General features: G+C 36.4%; 1 pseudogene; it reads right to left on the minus strand.

Moving 5' to 3' along the window:
- The window catches only part of LOC124899474, a 104,269-nt pseudogene extending 92,952 nt beyond the window's left edge, over positions 1–11,317 (minus strand).
- Positions 11,318–11,539: the final 222 nt, after the last annotated feature.

Genomic DNA, 11,539 nt, shown 5'->3' on the forward strand with positions numbered 1-11,539 from the left:
CTAAATTCATGTGGTATGGACTAGGTGTCTTGCATGATATAATACTATATTAAGGACTAGGTACCAGGTGATAGGTGACATAAGTTGAATGCAATAATAGTAAAGTAATGATGGCATATTGATGGAGGAATAATGCTCAAATTAACATTGATAAATGCAAGTATATTGATAGGGTGAATATTTAAATATAGCGAATGAATTATGATGTCAACTAACAACAAGGGAACAGGTCCCTAAGTTGACATATTGATAAATAGTGCATAATGATAGGGGGAATATTCACTGACAGTAATGGTAATCACTCCTACTGAATGAGGTGAATGAATTTGATACTCCAAAGTTTTGTGGTCATGTTCTTTTGTTTTTCATCATCAATAATTGGGAAAATTTCTATATCTTATTTTGGTGATGATTATCTTACAACAAAGGACCACATCCCTTGGTCTTTATGGAAACATACAACTATCACAAGGCATGCACAGTTTTGTCTTCTAGTGTAACAAAATGTGCAGGTGACCTAGTACCTTTTAGGACACCTAGCCCAATCTAATTTTTACCTTAATCATTATTCCACTATAAAAGGAAAAGAATGCTTCTTAATTGATGAGTTTTTGCAAAATCAGAATATAGGAGTAGGAAATAGGCAAATACTTAGCTTTTCTATATTGCTTAAGTTCTTAATTTCTTTATGCACTGAAAGAGTGAGTGTTCTTGAGTTCAGTCATGGTCTGTAATAGAGTTACTCATTTTATAAGTGTAATATGTTTTTGTGTTTTTGAGCGAACTTAGGTAGAGTTACTTGAGTTTGATATTGGTTAGAGTTAATTAATATCAAGGTGAGTTCTTGGCAAAGTTGTCAAGGTAGGATTATAGTAGAGTTGTTACAAATAGGTGGAGCCTAGAGTTAGGTTATTTGGAGTCTATAATTAAGAGTTTAATTATAGTTTATAGTTGGGTGCTTATGAGGGCAAGTTGTAGTTTTTCCATCCTTAAGAAATGAGGTTCCATGTTAAATCTTTGTATTCTTTAGTTTTAAACAATGTTTTAGTTTTCCAGTGCTTTATTATTTGATTTCCTGTGACTGACTCTAAGGGACTTGGTCCCTTATATTATGGTGCAACCTATCCCACATTTTGCCACTATCAGCCTTAGAGTTAGCTTAGTCAACTGGTTCAGGAAACTCTTTAGATTACTTATAGAGGTCATTCTAGTGCTAGTGATTTCCTTGGTCATGTTGGAGGTTAGTGTTTGAAGGGTTCATCTTTTGCCCATTCTAGACATGGTGGTTACTCTGGGTTAATTGGATTTGGTTATTTTAGTTTCGCTTAGGGTTAATGTTATAGTTGTTGGGGTCTTGGTCACTATTCTTAAGAGTGCCCTCTTCATGGGGTAATTGTAGCTTCAGCTTACATCCTTCCCTCTATTACAGTAGCTCATCCCTCAACTAGAGGTAGTTTTTATGGTCGTAGGGGTGGTTTTCCAGTGTACTCAAAGAGGTTCTTAAGTAGGCAGGACAAGAGGTCGGTCAGGTTCCTAGCCATGTGGCGGACATGGTCAGTTGTATGAAATACTTGCTAGACCCAAGGCTGAGACTTTGGATGTTATAGTTATAGGTATTATTTAGTGTGCCACCAGTCCACCCTTACTTTATTTGATCTAGGATCTACTTATTATTATTTATCTGCTTATTATACACCAAGATTGGATTTTTCTAGTGATTTATTACTGCTTTCATTATGCGTATGTACTCATGTCGGTGATTTTCAAGTACTAGATTGAGTTTATGAATAATGTGTTGTGACTATTAGTTATGTTGACACTTATATTGATCTTATTATTTTGGATATAATGGATTTTAATATGATTTTTGGCATGGATAGGTTATCCCACTATCATGAGTTTATGGGCTATTTTGACAAGACTGTTACCTTAACCATGCCCGGCATACCCCCACCCATATGGTGGGGAGTGGTAACTCGTGAGCCAACGGGGACTATCTGTTGTGTTTGTCCTAGAAAGCTTATTTCAAGGGGTTGTGAGTCTTATCTTCCATATATTTGTGATAGTATTGTTGAGAGTCTGTCTCTTGACTCTATTCCTATTATTTATCAATTTTTTAATGTGTTCCCTACCAATATTCCTGATATTCCCCCTTCTGTGAGATTGAGTTTGCTATTGATCTCAAGCCTTGCACCCAACCTATTTTTATAGCACCTTACCTATGGATCATGCCGAGCTTAAGGAGATAAATTCTTAACTTCAGGATTTAACTGTTAAGGATTTTATTAGACTGAATGTGTACTCTTGAGAAGCTCTTGTATTGTTTGTGAACAAGAATATGACTTCATGCATATTTGTATTATTATTGGCAGCTTAATAAGGTGACGGTGCCTCACATTGATGATTTTTTTAACCACCTTTAAGGTGTAGCAGTGTTTTCTAAGATTGATTTGAGATTTGGATACCATCAATTCAGTATTTGGGATAAAGATATCCTGAAGACAGCTTTTAGGACCCGTTATGGTCATTTTAATTTCCTTGTGATGTCTTTTGGGTTGACTAATGCTCCAATTGTATTCATGGATTTGATGAATTGAGCATTCAGGCCGTATTTTGATTCTTCTGGGCTTGTGTTCATCGATGATATCCTTGTGTATTCGAGAAGTAGTGAGGAACATGCATAACATTTGAGGATTATGCTCCAGACTTTGATAGATCAGGTGTTTTTTTTCAAGTTCACTAAGTGTGAGTTTTGTCTTGAGTTGGTGACATTCCTTGGACATGTGGTGTCTAAGGATGGAATTATGGTAGACTAGGCTAAGATAGAGGAAATTCATGATTGGGATAGACCTAAATCTCCAACTGATATTTGTAGCTTTATTGGTTTGGCTGGTTATTATAGATGCTTATCGAGTGTTTTTCTACTATTTCCACACCTATGACCAAATTGACTCAGAAGGAGGTTTCTTTCCAATGGTTCGGGGAGTGTGATTTGAGCTTTGAAAAACTGAAGGACTTTCTTATATTGGCTCCTATTTTAGCTCTTTCTATTGAGGGTGAGGGATTTTCCGTATTTTGTGATAAGTATGGTCCTGGTCTAGTTTGTGTATTAATAAAGCAGGGTTGTGTTATTGCCTATACATCTAGGCATCTTCAGGTGCATAAGCACAACTACCCCATTCATGATTTGGAGTTGGCGGCGGTATTTTTCATGCTTAAGATTTGGAGGCACTATCTTTATTGTGTACATTTTGAGATATTCCCTGATCATCACAGTCTTTAGTATCTTATGACCTAGAGAGAGATTAATGATAGGCAGCATAGATGGATAGAGTTTCTTAAGGACTATGATATTTTGATCTTGTATCATCCAGGCAAGGAAAATGTTGTAGCAGATGCTTTGATTCGAAAGCCAATGAGTATGATAGCATGTCTTGTATTTTAGCTTCTCAGAGCCCATTGGCATGGGACACTCAGTCCTTAGAAAACTTAATGGTTTTACCTTGATATTTCAGACCCTAGGAGAATTCTTGCTAGTTTTGAGGTGAGGTCTTCACTGTTTAAGCAGATTTAGGATCATTAGTTTGAGTATAGCAAGGTTTATTTCCTTGGTGATCAGGTGTTTAGTGGTGAGTCTGAGAGGAACACCATAGATTCTGAGGGTGTTTTAAAATTTTATGGTTACATTTGTATTCTGCGGATCAATGACTTGATTCTGTTGATTTTGCATAAGGCTCAATGCTCTAGATATTTTATTCACCCCGCCACAGCCAAGATGTATTGAGATTTGAGAATATTATTGAAGGAGTAGTATGAAGAGTGATTTGGTAGACTTGGTAGCTCATTGCCTATTTTGCTAGCATGTAAAGGCCGAGTACCAACAACTAGATGGTTTGATTAAGAGATTTCCTATTCCTAAGTGGAAATAGAAGAGGATTACCAAGGATTTTGTTAGTAGTTCCAATGGTATTTGGGTCAATGTTTATCATTTGACCAAGTCAACATATTTCATTCCTATTTAGATGTCCTTTAGTGCTAAGAGATTAGCCCATATCTATGTTTGGGAGGTAGTATGTTTGTATGATGTTCCTATTTCTATTATTTTAGACAGTGGTTCTGTGTTCACTTTGAAGTTTTGTGGAGTATTCTAGGAAGAGTTTGGCAGTCAAGTAGATCTTAGTACAGCCTTTCATCCATAGATAGATGGTCAGTCAGAGAAGACTATTCAAGTGCCTGAAGAAATGCTCTAAGCCTGTGTTATAGATTTTAGAGGCCAGTGGGAGGAGTATTTCATACAAAAAAAACTACCATTTGAGTATTGATATGTCACCTTTTGAGGTTTTCCATGGTAGGAAATATCATTCTTTGGTTAGATAGTTTGATACTTCTGAGGTTAGGCACCTTGGTACTGATTTTCTTTAGAAGTCATTGGATAGAGTTAGAGTGATTCAGGATAGGTTGAGAGCAGCTCAGAGTACGTAGAAGGCCTATACAGATCATAGGCTTTGTTCCTTAAGCATTGGAGTTATTGATTATGTATTCGTTCGTGTATCTCCCATTAAGGGTGTAATAAGGTTTTGAAGGAAGGGCAAGCTCAACCCGAGATACATTTGCCCTTTTGAGATTCTTTGCATAGTTGGTGAGGTGGCTTAGGAGTTAGCTCTACCTCCAGATTTTGTCACTGTCCATCCAGTTTTCTTTGTCTCTATGTTGCGTGACACATTCCTGATTCTTCTCATGTGCTTAACTAGGACTCATACCAATTGGATAAACGTTTGACCTTTCTGAAGGATCCAATTCTTATTTTGGCTAATAATGTAAGGCAGCTTCATACTAGAGAGATTCTTGTATTTAAGGTTCAATGGATGGACCGCCCAGTGTAGGAGGATCTTATTTAGCTTATATTTATGAAGTTGGTGATGCCTCACTGCCTCCAAAGGATTTTATTTAGTTATTCATATTCATCATTGTGTTTTATATGTATTTGACTAGTATTTTTCCCAATCAATATTGGTTTTTCTATTGATGTGGAGCCCGGTATCAAGCCCATTTATATTCCTCCCTATAGGAAGGCCCTGCTGAGTTGAATGAGTTAAATGATTAGTTACGAGATTTGTTGGGTAAGGGGTTTATTAGACCTAGTGTATCTCCTTGTGGTGTGCATGTCCTTTTTCTGAAGAAGAAGACAGATTCTATGCATATGTGTATTGATTATAGGCAGTTGAACAAAGTGATGCTTAAGAACAAGTATTGTCTTTCTAGCATTGAAGATCTATCAGTTTCAGGTTGCTTTGTGTTTTCTTAAATTGATTTGAGATTTGTGTATCATCAGTTAAAGATCAGAACTTTGAATGTTCCAAAGAGAGTTTTTCACACTCAATACGGTCATTATGAGTTCTTGGTCATGTCATTTGGGTTGACCAATGTCCCAGTAGTGTTCATGGAATTGATGAACTGGGTATTTCGATCGTATCTCAACTCCTTTGTGATTGTATTTATAGATGACATCTTGGTTTATTCCAAAAGTGAGGCTGACTGGTGATGTTGAATCCACACCTCTTCTCAGAAGATGATATAGTCGCTGCCAAATATAGTAAGCTAACAAAGGTTAGGGTCGAATCTCAATAGAATACATAGACTCATAACTCGCGGTTGTTGTAATCACCGGCCAGACCGGCAAAAGTAAATGGGGGCTTTTTAGAATTAATATCGAGCAAGTAGCAAATATCAACTTTGGTTGTAATCAATTGTAAGTGAACACAAGGATTGTGTTCCCCCTGGCTTCTCAGCTCTATAGGCTATCATGCTATCCTGAACGAACCTCATACTTTGCATACAAAATTGATAAGTTATGTACCTTATTCTTTTGGACGAGTAGAAAGATCTCACCCTTTACCTTTTGAGTCTCAAGATGTCACCTTACTAACCCTTATCTTGAACCTAATTGATTATTACCTTTTATGTCTCTAGTTAGATGAAATCTAACCTTCTTATACAGATAAAATCTAGTAGCATAAATTGATAGTTAAACTCCAAATTACTGTTGTCATTATCTTTTCCAAGTCACTACTCCTCTTTTGGAGTAACCAGAAATAATCTAGGTGGGATCCTAATGTTTGCAAACACTGGAATTACTATTAAAGTGAAGACAATACAATGAATACATGGGTATCAGTTCAGAATAACAATAGCATTTCCCCTAATTCATCAATCCACTAGGGTTCCCACAACCCTAGCTAAGGGTTTTTAGCCTCTCATGCTGGTGAAGTAATTAACAACATTCACGATTGAAAGAATAAGATGAAATCACAACAAGAAGAAGTAAAAAACCCAAAGCCATAACTGAATTAATCAACTAATGTCAATGCAAGAGAATACCAAGACCAAAATCAAATCTCGGAATCAAAATATGTTTTTAATATCAAAAGTGTGTAACTCCTACTAAAAAAACATAAAGGGTATTTATAGTACATGACGAAACCCTAAAACCCAAGCTTGATAGAAATAGAAGAAAATAGGGTCGGTGGTCACTTATGGTTGCTACTTGCGCCCTGTCCCTGGGCGAAGGTGGCACTTGCGGTCAGTAAGGAGGGCAGAAGTGGTGACCGTAAGTGCCAGACTAGAATTTTCCTGCTAGTCAACTCTCGAGATTTTGGATTTCTGGAATTTGGTTTGCCCACAAGCGGTCCATAAGCACTACTGACGAAACAACATTATATCTGACAAAACATCATCAGAAACTTGCATATTTTCCTCGTTTTAGCATTGAACGTGCTATATTTCTATATCACATCAACACCTTCAACTTAGAACATTTGCATGTCCTCAGGCAAAAAAACATATCAAAATAAAAACCAAACTAAACACGACGCTTAGCTAGACAAATCTAATCTATTCAAAGCAGTCAATCAATACTTTAATATCAAATCACAATATCCCCTCCTATCTCACTTTTTCAAAATTGTGCATAAACATGAAGCACAATAATTTGACACAATGGGATGAAGGTATGGCACTACCTTAGCAATTGACAACCATGCCTATGTACAAGTTATATTGCCTAAAACAAGCAAATAGCTAGTAATATGACTCAAGTACTCTTACAACAAAGATGTCCCACTCACTTCTATGTAATAATGCATGTCAATGCAGGGACAGTCAAGAGACACTCACACTCAGAAGAGAAGTTCCAATCAATATGCATCAAATACCATAGGCTTGCCCTTATTTTCTTTACCTTAGCATTCAGATAGTTAAGTTAGGATCACTATAGGACTTTTCTCGGCTTGTAATGTAGGCTTGGGGGATTTTATGGTACATATGGACATATCAAGTGATTACAACTCCTTGGCACTCCACAGACCTTCGGGTCTCATTTACTAGCCTATTTTCCTTTTATTCCACTTTATATTTATCCTTTTTTCTCCCTTTTATTTTAATTCAAATTCAAGTTGGGTGTGATCTTTCATTCTTTATTTTTCATTTTTGCACAATTTTTCTTTTCTTTTTATTTTTCTCTTTCTTTTTATATCACACGCATCCCTACTAACTTTTTCTCTTATTTTACGCTTCTACATACCCACTTTACATTACGCACCCCTATGATAGCCACCCTTAACTTAGGTATTTTGCCTGAGTTGAGGTGCATAATGTCCAAGGAGGACTCGGGCCAAAATAGGTACATTGTAACATAAATGGGAAGGAGAAAGGTAAAAACAAAGAAATAGACTAAGGCTAAAAATAGGGATCAAGGGATATTATTTCACACATGGAAGGTCATTTAGGCTAAAAGTGGACTGAAATTTAAAAAAAAAAGGGCGTATAATCCTTTCCTAACCGACTATCTTTCAACATAGGTAAGACTAACCAAGAAAGTTCTAAATTTAACACGCAAAGGGAACTAAGTAGCATCTTACACATCATAGCATAGAGTTAATATTACAAGCTACTACTTATCCAGTTCATGCAATTGTTAGCAAGTGATTATCATATCCCTAATCCTAGTTCCATAATAAGATCCATAATGTTCACACATATATACATTCATACCAAGGGAAGTAAGAATATACTTGGCTCGCACTAAGAATTCGTGTACCTTGGGTTGCCTCCCAAGCAGTGCCTGATTTATTGGCTTCCTGGGATACTTAGACTTCGCCAAGGTCCATCTCAACACAAACTCTAACTTTTTTAGGTTTCCTATGTAGTAATTCACCCGCTACCTATTTACTTTGAATGGGATGTCACCATCACACTTCATATCAATAGCATCATTTGGGAATACCTTAACCACATTGAATGGTCCAGTCTACGAAGATTTCAGCTTCCCAAGAAACAAGCGTAGTCCTGAATTATACAACAAGACCATATTATTGTTTACAAATACTCTTTTCTTGATATTTCTGTCATGATGCAACTTCATTATTTATTTGTATATATCATATCTCTCATAAGTATAGATTCATAATTTATCAAACTCATTCACCTTACTCAACCTAATGTTTGTTGCATCACGCCACTCAAAATTTACCCTTTTCAACGCCCATAGTACCTTTTTCTCAAGCTCAACCGGTAAATGGCAAGCCTTGTAGAATACAAGCTGATATGGAGAGTCACCTATGGAAGTCTTATAGGCTATTTGGTAAGCACACAATGCATCGTCTAACTTTTTAGACCAGTCAGTCCGATTGGCATTCATAGTCTTCGCCAATATAGACTTTATCTCTCTATTACAGACTTTCACTTGGCCACTTATCTAAGGATGGTAAGGTGTTTCCACCTTATTCCTTACACCATATATATCATGCAGATCTTTGAACAAGTGCGTGCAAAAGTGAGAATCAACGTCACTGATATTAGCACGTGGAGTGCCAAATTAAGAAAAAAATCTTCAAAAAGGCAGTGACTTTTCTACCTTCATTATCTGGAAGCACAACTACCTCCACCTTTTTGACACATAGTCAACCATTACTAAAATATATCTCATGCCATAGGAGCTGACAAATGGGCCCATGAAATTGATCCCCCATACATCAAACATCTCAAACTCCAGAATTGGTGTCATGGGATGTTCCTAGAACGATGAAATGTTGCCTTGATGCTGAAATTGGTCACATACTTTTGTAAAATCATGATAATCCTTCTAAATTAAAGGCCAGTAAAGCCCATACTATAAAATTTTGCGGATTTTCTGTGTGCCACTGTGGTGATCCCGAATTGGTGATGAATGATAATTTTCCAGTATGCTTATAATCTCTACCTCTGGATTGAATCTCCGAATCACACCATTAGCGCAAATCCTAAATAGATATGGTTCATCCTAAAATAAATTCCTCACCTCATGCATAAATCTTCTTCACTGCTTGAAGGATAGGTCTTATGGATAAGATCGCTTTCCAAATAGTTTGAAAAATCAACAAATAAGGGAATCAAATCTTGAGATGCCATCAACACTTGCTTTTTGGGAAAATCATCATCTATTTCAAGTTCATCCTCTAATTTCTGTATGGTCTCATCCTTGAGTCTGGAGAAGTGGTATACAACCTAATTTTTTCCTTTTTTTGGTCTTGTACTTCAATATTAAACTCCTGCAGCAAAAGAACCTAACATATCAATTGTGGTTTTGCATATTTCTTCAATATCAAGTATCTCAAGGTTGCATGATTAGTGTGTACTATGACCTTAGTCCCAATCAAATAAGATCGAAATTTTTCAAAAGCAAAAACCACCTCAAGCAGCTCTTGTTTGGTAAATATATGATTTTTTACGGGAGTTTTAAAGCTTTGCTGGCATAGTATATGGGATGAAGTATCTTTTCTATTCTTTCTCTAGAATAGCTCCCAAGGCCACTCCGCTCATATCACACATTACCTCAAAAGGTGTAGACCAATCAGGAGCCACAATAATAGGTGTTGAAATGAACCACTCCATTAGGCATTTGAAAGCCTTGACACATTCATCATCAAATATGAATTTCACCTTTTTCTCTAAAACCTTGCATAAAGGATTTGCAATTTTAGAGAAGAACTTGATTAATCTTTTATAAAAGCCTGCATGACCCAAAAAGCTCTTTATGACTTTAACGGACATTACGGTGGCAATTTCTTAATAACCTCAATCTTCACTTTGCCCACCTTAATACCATGTTTAGAGATCTTGTGTCCTTTCATGATACCTTCTTTCACCATGAAGTGACATTTTTTCCAGTTTAGTACCAAGTTTCACTCTTCACATCTCTATAGTGCACTGGACAAATGGGTTAAACTGTCATCAAATAAGTCCCTAAACACTGAAAATTCATCCATGAATACTTTGATAGTGTCTTCTACTATACCAGAGAATATGGATATCATACATCTCTAAAATTGGCAGGTGCATTACATAACCCAAATGATATCCTTTTGAATGCAAAGGTCCCATAGGGACAAGTAAAAGTAGTCTTCTCTTGGTCTTCATGAACAATAATGATTTGATTGTACCTTTAATACCTATTAAGAAAACAATATCAACCCTTACCTTCTAGTTTGTCCAGCATCTGATCAAGGAACGGCATAAGGAAGTGGTTATTTTATGTCAACTTGTTCAACTTTCTGTAATCCATGAAAACTCTCTTATAGGTCATTGGCCTCATTGGTACAAATTCATTCTTTTTATTTGGAACCACTGTGATTCCCTCTTTCTTTAGCATGCATTAAACCGGGCTCACCCACTTGCTGTTTATAATTGAAAAACTCCCCCAGCATCTAACCACTTGATTATGTCCTTTTTCACTTCCTCTTGTATAGGAGAATTCAGTCATCTTTTGGTGCTCAATAATTGGAATGTTGTATAAATCAAGCTAAATTTTGTGTGTGCATAAACCTAGTCGAACCCCCATAATGTCAATGGTCCTCCCAATTACTCTCTTAAATTTCTATAATACAGATGTTAAGCTTCCAACTGTGCTCCAGCTAGATCTGCTGCAATAATCACCGATAAGGTTTTATTTGCCCCGAAGAATACATACTACAAATATTATGGATGATCCTTCCATTCCAATACCAGTGACTCCTTAATAAATGGTTTTTCAGGAGGTGTAGTTCTATTCTTCAAGTCAAGATCCAGCTTCTTTAAGGGCATATATGTACAAACCTATGCTATGTAGTGCATGAACTATCTTATTATATTAATCTATCCCATCACTGTCAAAGTTTATAATCATTGCTGCTAATTTTTTTACCCTTAATCTTTCCTCAATAGGTACATCCACTGCAACCATATCACCATCCACTGCATCAATTACTACTACAACTCTTATATCATCAGGCTGCTGAACTTCCATACATATATTCAACACTATTTACTCATTGTTCCATTTGAAGATAATCTCCTCTAGGTCCATATAAATCAAGACCCGACCAGTGGATAAAAAGGGTCTACCCAAGATAATCAGAGAGTGTGCATCTGCTTCGCATTCTAAAATCATAAAATCTGTAGAATAATTGAATAATGTCACCCTCACTTCTACGTTTTCCACAATACCCACTGACTTCTTTATAGATGA

This window comes from Capsicum annuum, chromosome 6 (assembly GCF_002878395.1).
Source record: "Capsicum annuum cultivar UCD-10X-F1 chromosome 6, UCD10Xv1.1, whole genome shotgun sequence".
NCBI lineage: Eukaryota > Viridiplantae > Streptophyta > Magnoliopsida > Solanales > Solanaceae > Capsicum > Capsicum annuum.